Source organism: Phyllobates terribilis, unplaced genomic scaffold (genome assembly GCF_046119375.1).
Source record: "Phyllobates terribilis strain yellow unplaced genomic scaffold, ASM4611937v1 Scaffold_12__6_contigs__length_324123572, whole genome shotgun sequence".
Taxonomy (NCBI): Eukaryota; Metazoa; Chordata; class Amphibia; order Anura; family Dendrobatidae; genus Phyllobates; species Phyllobates terribilis.
Window position 1 is genome coordinate 173,491,931 of NW_027362772.1, and position 10,402 is coordinate 173,502,332.

General features: G+C 38.8%; 2 non-coding genes across 2 annotated transcripts; both read right to left on the reverse strand.

The window, feature by feature from the left end:
* Positions 1-8,168: 8,168 nt before the first annotated feature.
* TRNAL-CAG (transfer RNA leucine (anticodon CAG)) lies at positions 8,169-8,251 on the reverse strand. Its single transcript has one exon. It is a non-coding gene; the product is annotated as a tRNA-Leu (tRNA).
* Positions 8,252-9,310: 1,059 nt separating this feature from the next.
* Positions 9,311-9,383, reverse strand: TRNAF-GAA (transfer RNA phenylalanine (anticodon GAA)). Its single transcript has one exon. It is a non-coding gene; the product is annotated as a tRNA-Phe (tRNA).
* Between the last annotated feature and the right edge of the window lie 1,019 nt (positions 9,384-10,402).

Sequence of the window (10,402 nt, forward strand, 5' to 3'; positions counted from 1 at the left end):
CAGAAAATGTAGGCTGCTTAATAATGTGGAACAGCCTTCTTAAGTAGTCTTGCCTTTCATTGGACACACCTGCCAAACTAATTAGCACAGGTGTCTGCAATTGCTTACAGTGATATAAAGAGCCCTGACACACATCACCATCAATGAGTTTAAGTGACAAACAAAAAATTCTTACCTTATCACTCATAAACACTTTTTGCATAATAATTTGGAAAACAGTGTACATGTGCTTTTCCACAAAACAACAGTGGTTCACAAAGTGAATCTTACAGTTATAACTTGCCAAACGTGGTCTGTATGGAGTTGTTCAATAAAGGGCCCAAAATTAAGATAACATAGACGGGAGAGGTCTCCATGAATACGAATTCCTAAGTATTTGATACCCGGTGAGGGCCAGGCAAAGGGAAAGTTGGACTGGATGGAATCCTGTATGGATTTGGGGAGGAAAACATCGAGGGCCTCAGACTTCGCTGCATTGATTTTAAAATTTGACCATGTAACAAAGTGATCTATTTCAGCCATAACAGCAGGGATGGATATATGTGATTCAGTGATATATACTAGGACATCATCAGCAAATGCAGAGCACTTGTACTCGGTGCCTCCCACCTCAATCCACCTAATATTGGGGTTATGGCGAATTGATGACAGCAGGTGCTCCGTGACTAGGATGTATAAGAGAGGGGACATCCCTGCCTTGTCCCATTGGTGATTATGAAAGGTGATGAAAATATTCCATTTATCTTCAGCCTAGGTGACGTATTGCAATACAGGACCGTGATTTTGGCTTTAAAATGGTCCCCTAGACCCCTACCCCAAGCTTTTAAAGAGAATAATATATGGCATGCTAGGAGACTCTATGGAATGCTTTCTCAGCATCCAACGAGAGTATCTAATTACAAATTTTTAACTGCATCTAGCCCACGAAATACTTTGTGCCTAGTAGCAGTATATGCTAGTCAGCGGATTATCCCAGCTGTTAAGCAAGCTACACCACCTGTAGTTTGGACACTTAATTTTTTCAAAGGAAATGCTTTGGGCCCCTGGGACACTCAGTGAAGAGCATCAGGAGGCACCCCAAGGCACAGGGGCTGGGACTTGCGGCAGGACGCCTTGTGGTGGACCGCCAAGCTCAATCCTTATAAAAGCTTTTTAACTGCAGCAGCTTAAATGGACGCTACTGGAGCTGGAATTCACGCAGCTGCTGGCATCAGACTTGCCCTCCAATAGATCCTTGTAAAAGGATTTAAAGTGTACCCATTCAAATTAGAGAGACAATTTAAATTAAAAAGCTTAGACCTTCCTCCACCGCAGGGGGGCTCGCTCGAACCACCAGCGGACAGGCACCAGTATTGGGAGAGGTGGACTGGCCGTCAGGGTCCAACGCAGCTCTGGCACAAACCCGGCGACACGGAGGTCGCACGGGAAGGAACGGACTGGCCGTGTCGGCTTCGCACTTTTATGGTTTTAGAAGGGCATGACATGCCTATATCTGTGTTTCCCCCTCCTTTTACTCCTCCACCTCTTTTCTTTTCGAATGACTATATGTACTTGTCACTTTTCTATGTGTTAATTGTATCTTCTGAGCAGTTTGTCAGCTTTTGGACACCTTTGAAGTGTTTTCTATGTGTTTTCTATGCGTTCCTATGTGTTTTTGATTGCCTGCCATTGGTTTATACGGTGTTCGACGAACAGTTCGACGAACAGTTCGTAGAACATACGGATGTTCGACGAAACGAACTCGAACACTACGGGGGTGGCTCAACACTAGTAAACAGCTCTGCAGATTCAACCATCTGATCTACCCCAAACTCAGACGGGCAGCTGGAGACTTGGGAGCTGTGAGGAAGCAAGTGCGATTGGGGTGACACCTCTGAGGACTGAAGTATTTGAGATGTTGAAGTTGAGGTGGAGGAGAGCCCACTTAAAGGAGCACTTGATAGCTGTTGAAGCACCTGCTGTTTTTGTGCCTCATCTGGAATTTGTAGCGATTGGCGTGGCCGTAAGAAAGGGATCGTATCACATTGTCCTCTAAAAGAAGTAGACATCTTAGTTTGGCTGGAAGATCGTCTTTCTTCTGCAGATGTTACTGTTGCTTTAACACCTACCCCACGGACACAACCTTTTTTTCCCTTCCCAAAACGCCTATTCCCCTTTCCACCAGCAGCAGGCCTTTTTCCACTCATTTTGGTGGTTAACTAATTGACAACTCTGGAGTTGTTTGCACAAAAAACGATGGATGGGAACCGAGCAGAGCTGAGTGGTCAAACTGTGGTATTAGCCCAAAAGGATTGGTTGGGTTAGATGCAGTAAAACAATTTTATTACATACAATGGTGGTGGTGTTTAGTATAGATGGACTAATAGAATAAGTCCCACACACTGATACAAGCCCAAAATTATTTTCCGAGCTAGATGCAGCTAAAAATTATTTCTAATTTGCAAGCTGGTGGAGGTTAGTATAGATGGACTAATACCATAAGTCCCACACACTGCTACAGGCCCAAAATTATTTTCCGAGCTAGATGCAGATAAAAATTATTTCTAATTTGCAAGCTGGTGGCGCTTAGTATAGATGTACGAATACAATAAGTCCCACACACTGCTACAGGCCCAAAATTATTTTCCGAACTAGATGCAGATAAAAATTATTTCTAATTTGCAAGCTGGTGGAACATAGTATAGATGGACTAATACAATAAGTCCCACACACTGCTACAGGCCCAAAATTATTCTCCGAGCAAGATGCAGATAAAAATTATTTCTAATTTGCAAGCTGGTGGAGCTTAGTACAGATGGCCTAATAGAATGATGCTATGCCCAAAAGGTTTTACTTGGCTAGGTGCAGTAAAAAAAATTGTATTCTATACACAGGTGGTGTAGCTTGCAACACAGATACGCTACTCCACAGACTAACACACACTGCAAGAGGCCAAAAAGGATTTGCTTAGCTAGATTTAGCCAAATGCTGTGAAAACACTAGCACAGCACTGGCACAGACCTGTCTGGCAAAATGTCGTAGGAAATGCTGTAACCTAGTCCTCAAAAGGACTGCAATTAAAACTAGTCCCTACTCCCAAACTGTCTATTTAAGAGCACAGACCTGCCTGTTAAAAGTCGTAGGAAATGCTGTAACCTAGTCCTCAAAAGGACTGCAATCAGAACTATTCCCTACTCCCAAGCTACCTGTATATTTCTGAGAAAATTGGATTGAAATTAACACTGAAAGTATAGCGCACACAGCAACAGCCGTGCCGTCTAACATGCAGCTTCAGCAGTGAGAAAATGGTGGCGACGGGGAAAATGGCTGGGTCTTATAGGGCAAGGACATGTGACATACACAGCCAATGACACATGCCCTTGCTTGTGTGAAAAAAAGCAGTTCGCTCTGTGTGTGCGCTGCTGATAGGCTGACAGATTGCACCGCCCCACTGTAAATGTGGGAAAGAGAAAAAAAAATGGAGATCTTCATTATTTTTGCAGAGATCCATCCCCTGCCCCTTCCCCGCCCCGCTGTACACTCAAACTACATATTAACATTGATTATCAGCATTACAGTGAAAAAATCCAGTTATGATTTTGGTGCACGAACAGTTACCGAACATTACCTCGAAAAGCCGAATTTTTTCACATCATTCGTGTTCGCCGAATGGATCGAAAACCGCTCAAAACAGCTCGAATTTGAGATTGGCGAACAGTTCGATTCGAACACCGCTCATCTCTAATCCTGACTTCTTCTGGCTTTTGTAATTTAACTCTTTCTAAGCCAAGCAGTAGAAAGATGAGCATTACTTGTGATGAAAGGAAATATACCATGATTTCTTTTATTTTAATATTGATTCGTAACCTATTAGTTACAGAAAATTTTGAGCTTCATAACCTTTTTTTAAATCTGACATGTATCACTTTATGTGGCAATAACACTGGAATGCTTAACATATCCCTGTGATTCTGATAGTGTTATTTTGTAACACATTGTACTTTATATTAATGGTAAATTTAGGTCAATATATATTTAGTTTTTCTTGTGAAAATATCTAAAGTTGCACAATTTCATTGAAATGCGGTGATGCCCCATATGTCTTCAGAAACTACTGTTTGGTCACACAGCAGGGCTTTGAAAGTAAGAGCGCTGTTTGTGTTTTGGGAATGCAGATTTTGCAAGAATATTTTGAGGGTGACGTTTGCGGAGGTCCAAAAGTACCAAAACAGCAGAAACCCCTCCAAAGTGATCCCATTTTATAAATTACTCCTCATAATGAATTCATCAACACCGGCAATTACTATTTTTGTCCAACAGGTGTTTTCACTCTGCAACATCCAGAATTGCAAATAAGCCAGTTTAGTGCCCAGCTTGTGCTTATGGAGACAAGCACCCCATACATTTTAAGTGGGCTCTCCTCGCTAGAGAAATGCCAAATCTGTGGATTCTTTGTCTTACCATTAACGTGGAAACCCCTATTTTTTAGAAGGAAAGATGACGGTCCTGAGCTGGGGCTTGTGTTTTTTGCTATCCTGGCTTTTTCCCCAAACAGCTTTGTTCCTGGCATATTTTTGAAGCATATTTGTCTCAGAAAAGCCACAGCGATTCATAGTCAAACATAAATGGCTGAAATCATTCAGCTAGTGTCTGATACATGCTGCCCGTATTAGCTATCAGGTTTCCTTTAAATCCTCATACAGCTAAGTCAAACTAATAGAAAACAAAGTGATGACGTCCGGAATGAAGGAAAAATTACAAAAAATATTATTTTCCTCAAAAGTTAAAAGTGTTCAGTTCTCAAGTTTCTATCATTTTTTTTCCTGTAGATAGTTATAATGATTAGGATTTTTACATTCTCTGTAAACAGTCAGTCCATATGCTTTGTTTATTTTCTGCTTAAAATTTAATGGGTGAAGAAAAAAACTTTTGCCGAAACCCAGGATTGAACCATGTACCTTTAGATCTTCAGTCTTACGCTCTCCCAACTGAGCTATTTCATCAGGACACATTTAGATTCAGGAATGTTCAACACACTGTAGATGTCACAACTGGATGTATTTATTTTTACTTTGATTTGTTTTTGCAAGATAATCTATATTTGAAAGTCCCGCTATTTTGCATACATATTTAAGAACTTACATTAATTCTTTGTGAATGAATAGAAAAAAACAGCAATTCTGCTTTTTTTTACATTTTCAAATTTACTCAATTCGCCAGGGTAATTCTGACTGTGTCTCTGTAGGACAGGTGATGATTGAGCATAAAACACAATTTGTAAGCATAATGTTGCATCAAGCTTTATTTTTTTCTTAGGTGCAAACAATTGGAGTGAAGAAAGGAGATGCAAATTAAGAGAAAATACTCTACTGATTGTTAATGTTGAAAGTGAAAACATTTGTCCCAAAATGTGGTGAAACTTTGATGTCAGTATCACATGCGCATTTCAGACTTGTTAAACTATGTTCATCTGCTCTTTTAGCTTTTGTTTATTAAGTATATTTATAGTCTATTGATGCCTGAGGTAAAAAAATCTGAAATTAGACTTACTGGTAATTCGGTTTCTAGGAATCTTCCACGACAGCACCTTAGGATGTTCACTCTCTGCCCTAATAGGGACAGAGAACACATAGAGATGAAATAGTCCCTCCCATTTTCCTATCCAAAGTATTTTTCCGATGCCAAAGCAACAACTAACATATGCAGAAAGAAACTATTTGATGTTCCCAGAAGTCTTTTGTGAAAGCACAAATTCAGGACATTTAAGATTTGCCTCAAGGACCCCCAGGAATACTGCCAAAGTGCCAACGTTGAGAATTGGTTTTGCTAAGCCCCTTCACTTTTAGTTTTCGATTTGAGATTGCCACCAATAGAGCGGACCCCCAACTAATCAGTAACAGGAGTGAAGCTGTACAATTTCTTGAAAGAAAATGTAAATGTCAGAAGTGGGATTCGAACCCACATCTTCAAGAGAGACTGTGAACTGAACGCAGCACCTTAGACTGCTCGGCCATCCTGACTTCTTCTGTCTTTTTTAATTTAACTCTTTCTAAGCTAAGCAGTAGAAAGATGAGCATTACTTGTGATGAAAGGAAATATACCATGATTTATTTTATTTCAATATTGATTTGTAACCTATTAGTTACAGCCAATTTTGAGCTTCATGGCCAAGCACCGTTTTTTAAATCTGACATGTATCACTTTATGTGGCATTAACACTGGAATGCTTAACATATCCCCGTGATTCTGATAGTGTTATTTTGTAATACATTGTACTTTATATTAATGGCAAATTTAGGTCAATATATATTTAGTTTTTCTTGTGAAAATATCTAAAGTTGTACAATTTCATTGAAATGTGGTGATACCCATATGTCTTAAGAAACTACTGTTTGGTCACACAGCAGGGCTTTGAAAGTAAGAGCGCTATTTGGGTTTTGGGAATGCAGATTTTGCAAGAATATTTTGAGGGTGACATTTGCAGAGTTCCAAAAGTACCAAAACAGCAGAAACCCCTCCAAAGTGATCCCATTTTATAAATTACTCCTCACAATGAATTCATCAACACCGGCAATTACTATTTTTGTCCAACAGGTGTTTTCACTCTGCAACATCTAGAATTGCAAATAAGCCAGTTTAGTGCCCAGCTTGCGCTTATGGAGACAAGCACCCCATACATTTTAAGTGGGCTCTTCTCGCTAGAGAAATGCCAAATCTGTGGATTCTTTGTCTTACCATTACAGTGGAATCCCCTATTTTTAGAATGAAAGATGATGGTCCTGAGTTGGGGCTTGTGTTTTTTGCCTTCCTGGCTTTTTCCCCAAACGGCATTGTTCCTGGCATATTTTTGAAGCATATTTGTCTCAGTAATGCCACAGCGATTCATAGTCAAACATAAATGGCTGAAATCATTCATCTAGTGTCTGATACATGCTGCCCGTATTTGCTATCAGGTTTCCTTTAAATCCTCATACAGCTAAGTCAAACTAAAATAAAACAAAGTGATGACGTCCAGAATGAAGGAAAAATTGCAAAAAAATATTATTTTCCTCAAAAGTTAAAAGTGTTCAGTTCTCAAGTTTCTATCATTTTATTTCCTGTAGATAGTTATAATGATTAGGACTTTTACATTCTCTGTAAACAGTCAGTCCATATGCTTTGTTTATTTTCTGCTTAAAATTTAATGGGTGAAGAAAAAAACTTTTGCCGAAACCCGGGACTTTTAGATCATCAGTCTAACGCTCTCCCAACTGAGCTATTTCGACAGGACACATTTAGATTCAGGAATGTTCAACACACTGTAGATGTCACAACTGGATGTATTTATTTTTACTTTGACCTGTTTTTGCAAGATTATCTATATTTGAAAGTCCCGCTATTTTGCGTACATATTTAAGAACTTACATTAATTCTTTGTGAATGAATAAAAATAAACAGCAATTCTGCTTTTTTTTACATTTTCAAATTTACTCAATTCGCCAGGGTAATTCTGACTGTGTCTCTGTAGGACAGGTGATGATTGAGCATAAAACACAATTTGTAAGCATAATGTTGCATCAAGCTTTATTTTTTCTTAGGTGCAAACAATTGGAGTGAAGAAAGGAGATGCAAATTTAGAGAAAATATTCTACTGATTGTTAATGTTGAAAGTGAAAACATTTGTCCCAAAATGTGGTGAAACTTTGATGTCAGTATCACATGCGCATTTCAGACTATGTTCATCTGCTCTTTTAGCTTTTGATTATTAAGTATATATAAAGTCTATTGATACCTGAGGTAAAAAAATCTGAAATTAGACTTACTGGTAATTCGGTTTCTAGGAATCTTCCACGACAGCACCTTAGGAGGTTCACTCTCTGCCCTAATAGGGACAGAGAACACATAGAGATGAAATAGTCCCTCCCATTTTCCTATCCACAGTATTTTTCCGATGCCAAAGCAACAACTAACATACGCACAAAGAAACTATTTGATGTTCCCAGAAGTCTTTTGTGAAAGCACGAATTCAGGACATTTAAGATTTGCCTGAAAGACCCCCAGAAATACTGCCAAAGAGCCAACATTGAGAATTGGTTTTGCTAAGCCCCATCACTTTTAGTTTTCGATTTGAGATTGCCACCAATAGAGCGGACCCCTAAGTAATCAGTAACAGGAGTGAAGCTGTACAATTTCTTGAAAGAAAATACTAATGTCAAAAGTGAGATTCGAACCCACACCTCCAGGAGAGACTGCGACCTGAACGCAGTGCCTTAGACCGCTCGGCCATCCTGACTTCTTTAGGCTTCTGTAATTTAACTATTTCTAAGCTAAGCAGTAGAAAGATGAGCAATTTATGTGGCAATAACACTGGAATGCTTAACATATCCCCGTGATTCTGATAGAGTTGTTTTGTAACACATTGTACTTTATATTAATTTTAAATTTAGATCAATATATATTTAGTTTTTCTTGTGAAAATATCTAAAGTTGCACAATTTCATTGAAATGCGGTGATGCCCCATATGTCTTCAGAAACTACTGTTTGGTCACACAGCAGGGCTTTGAAAGTAAGAGCGCTATTTGGGTTTTGGGAATGCAGATTTTGCAAGAATATTTTGAGGGTGACATTTGCGGAGTTCCAAAAGTACCAAAACAGCAGAAACCCCTCCAAAGTGATCCCATTTTATAAATTACTCCTCACAATGAATTCATCAACACCAGCAATTACTATTATTGTCCAACAGGTGTTTTCACTCTGCAACATCCAGAATTGCAAATAAGCCAGTTTAGTGCCCAGCTTGCGCTTATGGAGACAAGCACCCCATACATTTTAAGTGAGCTCTCGTCGCTAGAGAAATGCCAAATCTGTGGATTCTTTGTCTTACCATTAACGTAGAAACCCCTATTTTTAGAATGAAAGATGACGGTCCTGAGTTGGGGCTTGTGTTTTTTGCCTTCCTGGCTTTTTCCCCAAACAGCTTTGTTCCTGGCATATTTTTGAAGCATATTTGTCTCAGTAATGCCACAGCGATTCATAGTCAAACATAAATGGCTGAAATCATTCAGCTAGTGTCTGATACATGCTGCCCGTATTAGCTATCAGGTTTCCTTTAAATCCTCATACAGCTAAGTCAAACTAAAATAAAACAAAGTGATGACGTCCAGAATGAAGGAAAAATTACAAAAAATATTATTTTCCTCAAAAGTTAAAAGTGTTCAGTTCTCAAGTTTCTATCATTTTATTTCCTGTAGATAGTTATAATGATTAGGATTTTTACATTCTCTGTAAACAGTCAGTCCATATGCTTTGTTTATTTTCTGCTTAAAATTTAATGGGTGAAGAAAAAACTTTTGCCAAAACCTGGGATTGAACCAGGGACCTAGAGATCTTCAGTCTAACGCTCTCCCAACTGAGATATTTCGGCAGGACACATTTAGATCTAGGAACGTTCAACACACTGTAGATGTCACAACTGGATGCATTTATTTTTACTTTGACTTGTTTTTGCAAGATTATCTATATTTGAAAGTCCCGCTATTTTGCGTACATATTTAAGAACTTACATTAATTCTTTGTGAATGAATAGGAAAAAACAGCAATTCTGCATTATTTTTACATTTTCAAATTTACTCAATTCGCCAGGGTAATTCTGACTGTGTCTCTGTAGGACAGGTGATGATTGAGCATAAAACACAATTTGTAAGCATAATGTTGCATCAAGCTTTATTTTTTTCTTAGGTGCAAACAATTGGAGTGAAGATAGGAGATGCAAATTTAGAGAAAATATTCTACTGATTGTTAATGTTGAAAGTGAAAACATTTGTCCCAAATTGTGGTGAAACTTTGATGTCAGTATCACATGCGCATTTCAGACTTGTTAAACTATGTTCATCTGCTCTTTTAGCTTTTGTTTATTAAGTATATATATATAGTCTATTGATGCATGAGGAAAAAAAAAATCTGAAATTAGACTTACTGGTAATTCAGTTTCTAGGAATCTTCCACGACAGCACCTTAGGAGGTTCACTCTCTGCCCTAATAGGGACAGAGAACACATAGAGATGAAATAGTCCCTCTCATTTTCCAAAGCAACAACTAACATATGCACAAAGAAACTATTTGACGTTCCCAGAAGTCTTTTGTGAAAGCACAAATTCAGGACATTTAAGATTTGCCTCAAGGACCCCCAGGAACACTGCCAAAGTGCCAACGTTGAGAATTGGTTTTGCTAAGCCCCATCACTTTTAGTTTTCAATTTGAGATTGCCACCAATAGAGCAGAACCCCAACTGATCAGTAACAGGAGTGAAGGTGTACAATTTCTTGAAAGAAAATGCTAATGACAGAAGTGGGATTCAAACCGACTCATCCAGGAAAGACTGCTACCTGAACGTAGCGCCATGGACCGCTCAGCCATCCTGAATTCTTTTGGATTTTGTAATTT